Consider the following 10938-nt stretch of genomic DNA (forward strand, 5'->3'; position numbering starts at 1 on the left):
CAGAGGAAGACCCCATCTCTAAAACTATATACATTATTGGCTGGGTGTGGTGGCTCACGCTTGTAATCTTGGCACTCTGGGAGGCAGAGGTGGGTGGATTGCCTGAGCTCAGGAGTTCAAGATCAACCTGAGCAAGAGGGAGACCCCCGTCTCTGAAAAAAAAAAAAAATTAGCTGGGGACTGTGGCAAGGGCCTATAGTCCAAGCTACATGGAAGTCTGAGGCAGGAGATGTCTTGAGTCCAAGAGTTTGAGGTTGCTATGAGCTGTGATGCCACAGCACCCTACCAAGTGTGATAAAGTGAGACTCAGTCTCAAAAATAAATAAATAATAAAAATATATACATTATATACATAGTATATGTGTGTGTATAGATGTATATAAATATAAGTGGATAATGTTTGTGATATATTGCTAAGTAGAAAAATTTAGGCTCAACTAGTAAGGAAATTTTATAATTTAATTAATTTTGTAGGGGGGAGACAGAGTTTCACTCTGTCACCCTCTGGAGAGTGCCATGGTGTCATAGCTCAAAGCGACGTCAACCTCCTGGGCTCAAGTGATTCTCTTGCCTCAGATTCTCAAGTAGCTGGGACTACAGGTGTTCCCCACAATGCCCGGCTATTTTTAGAGACCATGTCTCGCTCTGGCTCTGGCTGGTCTGGAACCTGTGAGCTCAGGCAGTCCACCCACCTCAGCCTCCCAGAGTGCTAGGATTACAGGCATGAGCCACCATGCCCAACCCATCACTATTTTTAAATTGCTCAGGTCTTTGTAAATAATCATCTTGGGTAGTTCGGAGAAAATTTCTTACTGTTTATATATCAAGATTAGGAGTCAAGATGCCTAGGAACTCTTGTCCTTCACTCTAAGTAATGAAAACAGCACACAGATCTAGGGCTTAAAGTCTTTAGGCTGCATAATGAATAGTTATTTAATATTTAGCAACAGTAATTAATTAGTCATACAACTACAGGACTGCCACTGTACTACCACAATGAGGCATCTGATGAATTAATATTTATAGAACCCCCTCTGGAAATAAGACCATTTAGTAGGGATTTCTAGAACAGATTAGCAACACGAAGGCAGTGCTGGGTCAAAAGAACTTTATGTTGGAAGCCTAGAGGGAGAAAATCCATATTTAGGTCAAGACAATACACACACACACACACAAAATATCCATTCATAGAAAGGGGAAATTTGTGGCTTTATTCTCTTTGAAATTGTCTATTGTACTCTTGCATTTGATAGTCGTAGATCAGGATGGGAAAGCATCAAGAGAAGGCGTGGGTTGGGCAACCCTAAGTTAGAAGCAAAGAGGAAGCATGAGGAAAGGAGGAAGAATATCTATTAGTAGGTTGGACCTCAGTTATCCCTGGGAGGCACCTCCCCAAGAGGGAGCAAACTTGTTGATAGAGACCATCTCCCTACTGCCCCAGCTGCTGACGTGATATTCACTAGCTTTGGCTCAAGCTGGGGCCCCTCTGGGATTTTGCTATATCTCTTCCTTCTGCTGGCTTTTCTGTACCAGCTGACTGTCTAAAATGACTCTGTAATCCTTACTGGGCCCACAAATACGTGAGTGTGGCATGAAGATAAGCAGTTTTTTATTTTTTGAGATAGAGTCTCACTCAGTGGCTCTGGGGTTGAGTGCTGTGTCATCATAGCTCACAGCAACCTCAAACTCTTGGGCTCATGTGACCCTCTTGTCTCAGCCTCCTGAGTAGCTGTAACTACAGGCACCTGCCACAATGCCCAGCTAGTTTTTCTATTTTTAGTAGAGATGGGGGTCTCAATTTGCTCAGGCTTGTCTTGAAAATATGGATTTTCTCCTGAGCTCAGGCAATCCACCTGCCTTGGCCTCCTGGAGTGCTAGGATTACAAGTGTGAGCCACAGGGCCCCACCAAGACAAGCAGTTCTTGATAAACATTAACAGAGCTTAAGAATAGTCTTAGATGAGGCAGCCATGTTAATTTTTTTTTTTAGAGACAGTCTCACTTTGTCGCCCTCGGTAGAGTTGCTGTGGTGTCACACCTCACAGCAACCTCCAGTTCTTGGGCTTAGGCAATTCTCTTGCCTCAGCCTCCCGAGCACCTGGGACTACAGGCGCCTGCCACAACGCCCAGCTATTTTTTTTTTTGTTGCAGTCTGGCCGGGGTGGGGGTCGAACCTGCCCCCCTCAGTGTATGGGGCTGGCACCCTACTCACTGAGCCACAGGCATTGCCCAGCGGGTTAATTTTTAAGGTCTTTCAAAACACCAAGGAAAAAGCACATGCACATGTCTGTTCTCTCTCTGATAGAACCTATGGGGGTGATTATTTCCTTCTTATTACAATCTCAAAGAGGAAACCCATCTACTCAAAATCTTTTGTGTAATCTAGTATGCCATGTTCTTTTCTTTTTTTTTGAGACAATCTCACTATGTTGCCCTCGGTAGAGTGCTATGGTGTCACAGCTTACAGCAACCTCAAACTCTTGGGCTTAAGCGATTCTCTTGCCTCAGCCTCCCAAGTAACTGGGACTATAGGCACCCGCCACAATGCCCGGCTATTTTTTTTTTTATTGTTGGGGATTCATTGAAGGTACAATAAGCCAGGTTACACTGATTGCATTTGTTATGTAAAGTCCCTCTTGCAATCATGTCTTGCCCCCAGAAGGTGTGGCACACACCAAGGTCCCGCCCACCTCCCTCCTTCCCTCTCTCTGCTTTTCCTTCCCCCCCATGACTTTAATTGTTGTTAATTGTCCTTATATCAAAATTGAGTACATAGGATTCATGCTTCTCCATTCTTGTGATGCTTTACTAAGAATAATGTCTTCCACTTCCATCCAGGTTAATACGAAGGATGTAAAGTCTCCATTTTTTTTAATAGCTGAATAGTATTCCATGGTATACATATACCACAGCTTGTTAATCCATTCCTGGTTTGATGGGCATTTAGGCTGTTTCCACATTTTGGCGTTTGTAAACTGAGCTGCAATAAACAGTCTAGTACAAGTGTCCTTATGATAAAAGGATTTTTTTCCTTCTGGGTAGATGCCCAGTAATGGGATTGCAGGATCAAATGGGAGGTCTAGCTTCAGTGCTTTGAGGTTTCTCCATACTTCCTTCCAGAAAGGTTGTACTAGTTTGCAGTCCCACCAGCAGTATAAAAGTGTTCCCTTCTCTCCACATCCACGCCAGCATCTGCAGTTTTGAGATTTTGTGATGTGGGCCATTCTCATGCCCAGCTATTTTTTGTTGCAGTTGTCATTGTTGTTTAGCAGGCCTGGGCTGGGTTCAAACATGCCAGCCTCAGTGTATGTGGCCGGCGCCCTACCCACTGAGCTACAGGTGCTGAGCCCATGTTAATATTTTTATTTCAAGGAAGATTATGTCAGATCATAAGTGGGTCTCTGAGGCAGTAGGAAAAGAAAATCAAATGAAAGAGATACTTGAAAATGAGGAGAGGAGAAATTCTCCTTGAAGCACCACTGAATTACTAAAACTAAGAGACAGGCCTCCACGTTTTTGAAAACCTCCAAAATTCCAGGAGGTGCCTGTGACTCACTTTAAGGAGTAGGGTGCAGGCCCCATATGCTGGAGGTGGTGGGTTCAAACCCAGCCCCAGCCAAAAACTGCAAAAAAAAAAAAAAGCTTTTGGGCGGCACCTGTGGCTCAGTGGGTAGGGCACCGGCCCCATATACCGAGGGTGGCAGGTGCAAACCTGGCCCCAGCCAAATTGCAACAAAAAAATAGCCAGGTGTTGTGGGCACCTGTAGTCCCAGCTACTTGGGAGGCCGAGGCAAGAGAATCACCTAAGCCCAGGAGTTGGAGGTTACTGTGAGCTGGGTGACACCATAGAACTCTACATAGGGCAATAAAGTGAGACTCTGTCTCTACAAAAAAAAAAAAGAAAGAAAAGAAAATCTCCAAGATTCCACTCGAATTCATTTCTTACTAAGCCTTCTTAGACTAGCTGTATACTAGTTGCTGGTCTCCACTGTTGTGCCTATGCAAGGCTCCCATGGGCCAGAATGATGTTGGATTCTTTTTTTTTTATTATTATTTTTTGTAGAGACAGAGTCTCACTTTATGGCCCTCAGTAGAGTGCCGTGGCCTCACACAGCTCACAGCAACCTCCAACTCCTGGGCTTAAGCGATTCTCTTGCCTCAGCCTCCCGAGTAGCTGGGACTACAGGTGCCCGCCACAACGCCCGGCTATTTTTTGGTTGCAGTTTGGCCGGGGCCGGGTTTGAACCCGCCACCCTCGGTATATGGGGCCGGCGCCCTACTCACTGAGCCACAGGCACCTTCCATAATGTTGGAGTCTTAATTTTTCTGCCCCTTTTTATAATTTCTTTAAATGGTTTTGCTACATTTGGCATTGAAATAAAAATGTGAACAATAAAAAAAGAAAGAAAGGGAAAAAAAGCTCCAAGATGAAGCAGCGTAATTGCCGCATCAGGGAGCTCTGAAAGATACTATGTCCTTCAGCGCCACCTCGTGGGCATTAGAAGCCTTACTGCACAGGGATTTCCAATTCTGATTCGAAAATTTGTAACATTCCCCAGCCACAAAAAATTAGATTAAGGTTGTTCGCACAAAGGAAGATTGTAGGAAAAGATATTGTCGTCGAGTTTTCACACGAGGAGAAGTAAACACTGTATGTTTTTGTTCCTTCAATATTCACTGAGTGCCAGCTCTGTCCAAGGGGTTACTTTTGGGGGTCCAATTCTCTTTTTTTTTTTTTTTTTGTAGAGACAGAGTCTCACTTTATGGCCCTCGGTAGAGTGCCGTGACCTCACACAGCTCACAGCAACCTCCAACTCCTGGGCTTAAGCGATTCTCTTGCCTCAGCCTCCCGAGTAGCTGGGACTACAGGCGCCCGCCACAACACCCGGCTATTTTTTGGTTGCAGTTTGGCCGGGGCTGGGTTTGAACCCACCACCCTTGGTATATGGGGCCGGCACCTTACCGACTGAGCCACAGGCGCCGCCCTGGGGGTCCAATTCTCAAGGAGACTGGCAGCTTATCTCTTTCATAAAAGACAGGGAAGCTACTTCAATCAAGTAATTCAACTCCAAGAACCTGCTCTGGGGCTGGGCATTCTGCGAGGATGCTGTGTTTAAAGCTGGTAAGGCATGGGGGCTCATGCCTGTAAGCCCAGTGTTCTGAGAGGACAAGGCAGGTGGATTGCTTGAGCTCAGGAGTTCCAGACCAGACTGAGCAAGGCAAGACCCCATCTGCGCTAAAAAATAATCTCAGCTACTCGGGAGGTCAAGGCAAGAGGATCTCTTGAGGCCAGGAGTTTGAGGTTGATGCCAGGATACTAGGGGGTGATAGAGTGAGACTCTTTAAAAAAAAAAAAAAGCGTGCAGGGAAAACTCTTGAAGGAATCGGCCTGGGTGAATATTTTATGAGGAGGACTCCCCAGGCAATTGAAGCAGTATCAAAAATACATTAATGGGGGGCGGCACCTGTGGCTCAAGGAGTAGGGCGCCGGTCCCATATGCCAGAGGTGGCGGGTTCAAACCCAGCCCCGGCCAAAAACCAAAAAAAAAAATAATAATACATTACTGGGACCTGATCAAACTAAAAAGCTTCTGCACAGCCAAGAACATAGTAAGTAAAGCAAGCAGACAGCCCTCAGAATGGGAGAAAATATTTGCAGGTTATACCTCCGATAGAGGTTTAATAACCAGAATCCACAGAGAACTCAAACGTATTAGCAAGAAAAGAACACGTGACCCCATCTCAGGGTAGACAAGGGACTTGAAGAGAAACTTCTCTAAAGAAGACAGACACACAATCTACAAACACATGAAAAAAGCTCATCATCCTTATTCATAAGAGAAATGCAAATCAAAACTATTTTGAGATATCACCTAACCCCAGTAAGAGTAGCTCACGTAACAAAATCCCAAAACCAGAGATGTTGGCGTGGATGTGGAGAAAAGGCACACTTCTACACTGCTGGTGGGAATGCACACTAATACGTTCCTTCTGGCAGGATGTTTGGAGAATACTTAGGGACCCAAAAATAGATCTGCCATTCGATCCTATAATTCCTTTACTAGGTTTATACCCAGAAGACCAAAAATCACAATATATCAAAGACATCTGTACCTCATTGTTTATTGCAGCCCAATTCATTATTGCTAAGTCATGGAAGAAGCCCATTAACCCATGAATGGACTAACAAATTGTGGTACATGTTATATGGAATATTATGTAGTCTTAAAGAAAGATGGAGACTTTACCTCTTTCATGTTTACATGGATGGAGCTGTAACATATTCTTCTTAGCAAAGTATCTCAGGAAGGGAAGAAAAAGTATCCAATGTACTCAGCCCTGCTATGAAGCTAAATTATAGCTTTCACATGAAGGCTACAACCCAACTATAGCACAAGACTATGGGGAAAGGGCCAAAGAAGGGGAAGGGAGGGGGGAGGTTTGGGTGGAGGGAGAATAAAGGGTAGGGCCACATCTATGGTGCATCTTAGAATGGGTACAGGCGAAACTTACTAAACACAGAATACAAATGTCTACATACAATAACTAAGAAAATGCCATGAAGGCTACGTTGAACAGTTTGATGAGAATATTTCAGATTGTATATGAAACCAGCACATTGTACCCCTTGATTGCACTAATGTACACAGCTATGATTTAACAATAAAAATAAATAAATTTTAAAAAAAGCTTGTAACCAATGTGTATGAGCTAACTGAATGTGAGGATGATGGGAGAAACTTCAGTAGTTTGAATCAGTCTGCTTGAGTTTGGGTCCCAGTTCTTTTTTTTTTTTTTTTTTTTTGTAGAGACAAGAGTCTCACTTTACTGCCCTCGGTAGAGTGCCGTGGTATCACACAGCTCACAGCAACCTCCAGCTCTTGGGCTTACGTGATTCTCTTGCCTCAGCCTCCCAAGTAGCTGGGACTACTGGCGCCCGCCACAACGCCCGACTATTTTTTTGTTGCAGTTTGGCCGGGGCTGGGTTTGAACCCGCCACCCTCGGTATATGGGGCCAGCGCCCTACTCACTGAGCCACAGGCGCCGCCCTGGGTCCCAGTTCTTATCTATGCATATTACTAGTACCACAAACAAGTTATTCCACCTATCTATTCCCATCTTAAAAGTGATGATAGCTATTTTTATAACCAAGAAAAATTGGTTCCTCCTGAGGGATGTGAGGGACAAATCTATTCCAGACCTCTCTTCATGATTTACAGATGACCATCATTTCCTTTCTCTCTGTATTGTCTCCCCTTGATGTGTATCTGTATCCAAATCCCACCCTCCCACCCCAGCCTGTTTTTCTTTTTTTTTCTTGAGACAGAGCCTCAAGCTTTCGCCCTGGGTAGAGTGCTATGGCATCACAGCTCACAGCAACCTCCAACTCCTGGGCTCAAGCGATTCTCCTGCCTCCGACTCCCAAGTAGCTGGGACGACAGGCGCCCGCCACAATGCCTGGCTATTTTTTTGGTTGCAGCCATCATTGTTGTTTGGCGGGCCCAGGCTGGATTCAAACTCGGCAGCTTAGGTGTGTGTGGCTGGTGCCTTAGCCGCTTGAGCCACAGGCGCCAAGCCTCCAGCCTGCTTTTCCAAGACAGGATCTCACTATGTCATCCAGGTTCGAGTGTAGTGGTGTCGTCATAGCTCATTGCAACCGCACACTCCCAGGCTCAAGAGATCTTCCTGCCTCAGATTCCCAAGTACCTGGAAGTACAGGTTTGTGCCACCAGGCCCAGCCAACTTTTTTTTTTTATTAAATCATAGCTGTGTACATAAATGCAATCATGGGGTACAATGTGCTGGGTTTATATACATTTTTTTTTTTGTAGAGACAGAGTCTTGCTTTATGGCCCTGGGTAGAGTGCCGTGGCATCACACAGCTCACAGCAACCTCGAACTCCTGGGCTTAAGTGATTCTCTTGCCTCAGTCTCCCAAGTAGCTGGGACTACAGGTGCCCGCCACAACACCCAGCTATTTTTTTGGTTGCAATTCAGCTGGGGCCGGGTTTGAACCCGCCACCCTCAGTATATGGGGCCGGCGCCTTACCGACTGAGCCACAGGCGCCGCCCTTTATATACCATTTTAAAAAACTTTTTTTGTAGAGACCAAGTTTCATTATTGCCCACGTTGGTCTAAAGCTCCTGGCCTGGCTCAGCGCATATGGCTTAAGCAGCTAAGGCGCCAGCCACATACACCTGAACTGGTGGGTTTGAATCTAGCCCAGGCCCGCCAAACAACAATGACGGCTGCAACCAAAGAATAGCCAGGAGTTGTGGTGGGTGCCTGTAGTCCCAGGTACCTGGGAGGCGGAGGCAGGAGAATCGCTTAAGCCCAGGAATTGGAGGATGCTCTGAGCTGTGATGCCACAGCACTCTACCCATGGCGACAACTTGAGGCTCTGTCTCAAAATAAATAAATAAATAAATAAATAAATAAATAAATAAAGCTCCTGGGCTATGGCTCAGTGAGTAGGGCGCCGGCCCCATATGCCGAGGGTGGCGGGTTCAAACCCAGCCCCGGCCAAACTGCAACAAAAAAATAGCCGGGCGTTGTGGCGGGCGCCTGTAGTCCCAGCTGCTCCGGAGGCTGAGGCAAGAGAATCGCGTAAGCCCAAGAGTTAGAGGTTGCTGTGAGCTGTGTGATGCCACGGCATTCTACCAAGGGCCGTACAGTGAGACTCTGTCTCTACAAAAAAAAAAAATAATAATAAATAAATAAATAAAGCTCCTGGCCTCAAGTGATCCTCCTGCCTTGGTCTCCCAAAGTGCTGAGCCAGTGCTCCCATGCTGTAGGTCATAATCTTAAATGAAACAAGCCTGACACAGAAATACAAATATTATATGTTCCCACTCATAAGTGGGTGCTAAACAAAGGCTTCCCTGTGGACGTAGAGTGGAATGATAGAATGTGGCAAGCCCAGGAGTTTGAAGATGAAATGAGTTTCATACCACTGCACTCCAGCCTGGGCGACAAAATGAAACCCCCTCTCTATAATGAAAAAAAGCTTACCATTTTATGTTACATGTATATTTTATCTCAATAAAAGAACTTTTAAAAAGCGCATACTTTTAAGTGTTTGGCACATGGTCAGAATTATAACATTTGCCATTCTTACATAGGTTATCTAAAAGGTCAGTGAATAAGCATCAAAGCCAGGATTTAAATCCAAGCTCATCTAACTCTTTTTTTTTTTTTTCTTTTGGCCAGGGCTAGGTTTGAACCCACCACCTCTGGCATATGGGACCGGCACCCTACTCCTTGAGCCACAGGCTCCACCTGCTCATCTAACTCTTAAAACTGTTAACTTTGGGAATAACTATTTCCAACTGACCTGGAGTCTCACTTTGTTGCTGTAGGTGGAGTACCGGGGCATCAAAATTCACAGCAACCTCCGACACTTGGGCTCAAGCGATTTTCTTGCCTCAGCCTCCCAAGTAGCTGGGACTACAGGTGCCCACCACAACGCCCAGCTATTTTTTTGTGTTGTTGCTTAGCAGGCTGCACTGGGTTTGAACCTGCCAGCCTACGGGCGCCGAGCCAGGAATGTTACTTTTCAAAGCAAAAGACTTTTCAGATGTGATTAGAGATCTTCAGATAAGATTAACCTGGATCATTCTAGTGAGCCTAATTAGATAATTAAAGGTCCTTTTAAGAAAAACCTAGGATGAAAGTCAGGGAGGAAGCAATGCCAGGACAGAAGTAGAGACTGGACTTATGAGCTATAAAGAATGAAAAAGGAATGATTTTCGGGGTGGCACCTGTGGCTCAAGGAGTAGGGCGCCGGTCCCATATGCCAGAGGTGGTGGGTTCAAACCCAGCCCCGGCCAAAAAAAAAGAGAGATGAATAATGTACCTAGGAAATTACTAAAAAAAAAAAAAAAAGGAATGATTTTCTTTGGGAGAGACATCTCCTTTAGTCAGGTTCAGTGGCATGTACCTATAATCCCAGCTACTAGAGAAAACTGAGGAGGGAAGATTGCTTGAGTTCAGGAGTTTGAGACCCACTCCAATCAATGAATGAATGATGAATGAATGAGGAAGCCACAAGCAAGAAATATGGGTGGCCACCAAGTAAAAGTGGAAAAAGGTAAGGAAACAGATTTGAACCTCAAGAGTCTCCAGAAGGAAGCAGTCCTGCCCTCCTTGACTGCTAAAATGCATTTTGAACTTCTTTCAAAACTGTAGAATAAATTTGTGTTGTCTTAAGGCACACACACACAAAAGAAATTGTGTTGTCTTAAGGCACAAATTGCAAAATGTATTAAAGCAGCATTGCACAGATGCACTAGAGCTGTAGGAACCAAGTACACTGGAGAAAAGGCCATGTCAGAAGTCACCAGTCAACTATCGCTTCAGTATCTTGGTGCTTTGAATACCCAGGGACCTTGGCAAACCCTGAAATGCTAAAACGGGGAGCTCTGCTTCAGTTTTCTACTACGCATAATATCCCCCAATACTTAGTGCAGTGGTTCTCAACCTTCCTAATGCCAGGACTGTTTAATACAGTTCCTCATGTTGTGGTGAGCCCCAAGCATAAAATTATTTTTGTTGCTACTTCGTAAGTGTAATTTTGCTGTTATGAATTGTAATGTATCTGATATGCAGGATGGTCTTAGGTGACCCTTGTGAAAGGGTCGTTCGACCCCCAAAGGGGCCATGACCCACAGGTTGAGAACCCGACTTAGTGTCTTGAAGCAAGTCATCTTACCATCTCTCACAGGTCTGTAAGTCAGGAATTCAGGCGTATTTTTAACTTTTATATTTATGGACATTTTATATAGTTGTATAACTGTACTTTAAAAAATTATTTTATAGGGTAGTGCCTGTGGCTCAAAGGGGTAGGGCGCCGGCCCCATATACCAGAGGTGGCGGGTTCAAACCCAGGCCCAGCCAAAAAAAAAAAAAGATTTTATAGTCTGCAATTTTTTTTTTTCT

The sequence above is a fragment of the Nycticebus coucang genome, chromosome 4 (assembly GCF_027406575.1).
Source record: "Nycticebus coucang isolate mNycCou1 chromosome 4, mNycCou1.pri, whole genome shotgun sequence".
Taxonomy (NCBI): Eukaryota; Metazoa; Chordata; class Mammalia; order Primates; family Lorisidae; genus Nycticebus; species Nycticebus coucang.